General features: G+C 41.2%; 1 pseudogene; it reads left to right on the plus strand.

The window, feature by feature from the left end:
* Positions 1 to 1,271, plus strand: part of LOC102812426 — a 2,454-nt pseudogene extending 1,183 nt beyond the window's left edge.
* Positions 1,272 to 4,182: the final 2,911 nt, after the last annotated feature.

Here is a 4,182-nt window from a genome sequence, read left to right on the forward strand (position 1 = left end):
ATGCCACTTTCAAAAAGGGATTGAACAACCAGAAAGAAACTTGACAAAGCTACATAGGAACTAAACAGCACAATCAACCAACTTGACCTCATAGATGTGTATAGAGCATTTAGTCCAACAACAGCACAATACACATTCTTTTCCGTTGCACATGGAACGTTCTCCAGAATTGGCCATGTGTTAGGTCACAAAGCAAGCCTCCATAAATTTACAAACATCAAATACTATAAAGCATCTTTTCAGACCAACCTTTACAATATCATAAAACTGCAAATCAACAATAAGACCAAGGAAATAAAGTTTAATAAATGAAAACTGAATAACACCCTGTTGGAGAGTGACTGGATAATAGAAGAAATTAAACATAAATTCAGGAAGGTCCTAGAAACGAAAAAACAGCATACCGAAATCCTTGAGTCATGGCAAAAGCAGTGCTGAGAGGCCAATTTATTGTGATACATGCGCATATCCAAAAAGAAGAAATAATCAAAATTAACACATTATCACAGCATCTTCAGCAATTAGAAACAGACCAACAGAGGGAACCTACAGTCACTAAAAGAAAAGAAATAATAAATATCAGAGCAGAAAGAAATGAGATAGAAAACAGAAAAACTGTAGAAAGAATCAACTGGAAAAGAAGCTGGTTCTTTGAAAGGATTAATAAAATTTACAAACCATTGGCAAACCTAACAAAGAAAAGAGGGACAAGACACAAATAACAAGCATTAGAGACCACATGGGCGATGTCACAAGGGAACCAAAGGAAATCAAAATGATAATAACAGGCAGTTTTAATCCCAGTGCAACAGAGTAGCAGGTGGGATCTGGTTGGGTGTTTGACTAGTCTTTTCTCTAACCTTGCTTGTTTGAGCTTCAGCGGAATTCAAAATGTCTGGCAGTAAGGCGGGAAGGGCTCGGGAAAGGCAAAGACAAAGGTGGTTTCTGCTCTCAGAGAGCCGACTTACAGTTCCTGGTGGGACATATTCATCAACACCTGAAATCTTGGCGATCCAGCCACTGGTGTGTGGGCGTGACTGCCGCTGTATACAGCGCAGCCATCCTGGAGGTTGTCTGAGGTTCCTGTACTGGCAGGAAATGCATCAAAAGACTTAAAGGTAAAGCGTATTACCTGTTGTCACTTGCCACTTGCTATTCCAGGAGATGAAGAGTTGGACTCCCTTATCAAGGCTACAGTTGCTGGTGGTGGTGTCATCCCACACATCCACAAATATCTGATTGGGAAGAAAAGATAACAGAAGACTGTATAAAGGATACCTGGATTCCTTATTGTTTCAGGACTCTAAATACTCTAACAGCTGTCCAGTGGTGGTGATTCCAGTGGACAGTATCTCCGTGAAAAAAAAAACACAATTTTTCATTTTTGTAATTCTATTTAAGCAAGTTGGAAATTTAATTAGCTTTCCAACAAACCAAATTTCTGCATTCAAGTCTTAACTGTATTTAAGTGTTACTACGGTTTCAAAGAAGCTATTTATTCTGAAGTTGTTGTTGTTGTTGTTAAGTGCCATCGAGTCGGGTCTGACCCATAGCGACCCTGTACAGGGTTTTCGAGGGTGTAAATCTTTACGGGAGTAGAAAGCCTCATCTTTCTCCCGCGGAGCAGCTGGTAGTTTCGAACCGCTAACCTTAAGGTTCGCAGCCCGATTCGTAACCACTACGCTAAGTAGTGGGTTTTAATTGAGTTAACTGTTTCTAAAAAAACTGTTTGGATTTTCATTGTGATGCAGAAGTTATAGTAACAAACATTTGTTTTTGTACAGACATTATTTCCACTATGATGAATAAGCTCAATAAAGTTCATATCCCATAATAAAAAGAAATTTTAAAAGGATAATAACAGAATACTATAAAAAGTTGTACTCCAACTTTTTTTTTAACATTTATATTGTGAATTATGTGGGTTCACATAGTTGAACACCAGTTTTACATCCATCCAATCTTATTTCTTTCATTGCAATGGTTACAATCCCCTCGATGCATCATCAAACAACCAAAGGGTACACCCCACAGGCCTGTCCCCTGTACTTCAGCACACAGCCCCTCTCCCTACCTGAGTCCAGTGTCCCCAGCGACTCCATCTGTCCAAGACATTGTCTCTGCCTCCATTTCTGGCACCACTGTTTCTCTGGATAGGATCCCGCAATTCACTGGTCTCACTTGTTGGTCCCAGGGACCTCCTCTTCTGGACTGCAAAATCAATCACTTCCTTCCTTTAGTTTCAAAACATCTACCTTTGTATTTCCAACCCTCACTGTCAGTCCTGATAGAAATAATTCACTATCGAACCACAAGAGTCTTATCCCATCTCCTTTCATTAGCCCCATCCCAGCAGATTGGAAACCATTCATTGAAGATTCTACATTCCCCTGCCCCCTCCAGAACTAGGCTCCCTCTTGAAAGCTTGTAAGCCAGTCACTCCTTGCCTTTGTAGTTCCTCATTTTGGGTAGTCAATATTTAAGTTGCACATCCTTGTCAACCCTGTGTACCACGGGGGTGGGCGTGATCCTCGTTATAAAGATTTGTTCCCTTTCTTGAGCTACTACATCCATAAATATAGGTAAAGTTCATCAAATTGTAGTGGTTACTCTTTTTTTCCCTATTCTTTCTTCTTCTAATCAAGTTCTGATCATCCAGCCATTGAAACCAGGTCAAGTGGGTACTATCTGCAAGCATGGGTGTTGTGCATCTCCCCTCAATTCATATTAGCTGGACAGTTCACTCTCTGCTCTAGTCCTACGTGGCCATGTCACAGCCTCTAAGCCCAGGATTCCCCAGATTTTGCCATACTGCTGGTCAACCAGGTCTCCACCTGCGTTTACAGGAGTCTATTGAATGTGGTCGCACTTAGATCCCAAATTCAATGTTGTTTTCCCCCCTTGTCCCTTTATCAGCTACCACCGTGATAACCAGCCAGACCACAAGCCTGTTCATGAATTCCCCTTGGAAGGGGGTTTGCTCTGAGGAGTCCCAATCACTTGCCTTGATGATTCCCAGGTGAACAGTTTGCTTGTTCTTGTAGTAGTCAATCAGACTGCTGTTATTATTATTTTTTATTTTTCCTGCAGGTTTTTCTTTCACAAAATATCTTCTGTTCTTCTAGCCGATTCGGGATGGTCTACTTGTACTTTCAAGTGGAAATGTTCCACCTCAGAAGATTCTGGATGGGGTTCAGGATTCCACCTATGGTCTTATGCAATGCAAAGGCTCCACAGGAAGCTTCTTTCACTGGGCAACTTCTAGCCCCCTTTAAGGTATTCCAATTTTTTAGAGGCTGAAGACAGAATTACAACCTTTCTATTGTGATGTTTCTGGCTATTCCTTTCTTTCCCCCTCAAGTGCCTATTTTACAATGGTATGCAAGGGAAACAAAGATTCAAAAGACCCAAGCATCTTAACTTTATTCCCCTCTTTTACCCTTTCAAACTATGCCTCAATCCCTATATCCAGAAGTCCTGTTGTAGCAGTGTTGTGCATGCATCATCATTTACCTCTGACCCACTTAGCCCATGTAAACCTGCCTAACAGTTCTCCCATCTGTCTTATTCTTACATTCCCCTCCCCTTCTTGTGTATTGACCTACACAGCCCCCAGCACCCAAGCTATTCTGTGACTATTGCCACCCTGTGCTCTATCTTCTCCTCCCTTCCTCCCCTCACCTCATCCTATACATCCCAGTGATCAGCAAATATATATTTAATTTTTTTCTCCTTTTAGGGTGGGTTATTTTTCTTACTCTTTTACAATAGCAGTCCTCTGAAGTATTTCTCCTTTAGTGACTGACTAATTTAACTTAGCATGATGTCCTCAAGGTTCATCCAGGTTATGCAGTGGCTTGCAGCTTCCTTCTTGTTCTTCAAGGTAGCATAGTATTCCATTGTGTGCATGTACCACAGTTTGTTTATCCATTCGTCAATTGATGGGCACTTTGGCTGTCTCCACCTTTTTGCTATTGCAAATAGTGCTGCTATGAACATTGGTGTGCATTTATCTGCTTGTGTTATGGCTCGTATTTCTTATGGGTAAATACCAAGTAGAGGAATTGCTAGATCATTAGGTATGTCTATTTCCAACCTTCTGAGGAAGTGCCATATTGCTTTCCAGAGTGATTGGACCATTTTGCAATTCCACCAGCACTGTAGGAGAGTCCCAGTCTCTCC

Source organism: Chrysochloris asiatica, unplaced genomic scaffold (assembly GCF_000296735.1).
Source record: "Chrysochloris asiatica unplaced genomic scaffold, ChrAsi1.0 scaffold00118, whole genome shotgun sequence".
Classification (NCBI taxonomy): domain Eukaryota; kingdom Metazoa; phylum Chordata; class Mammalia; order Afrosoricida; family Chrysochloridae; genus Chrysochloris; species Chrysochloris asiatica.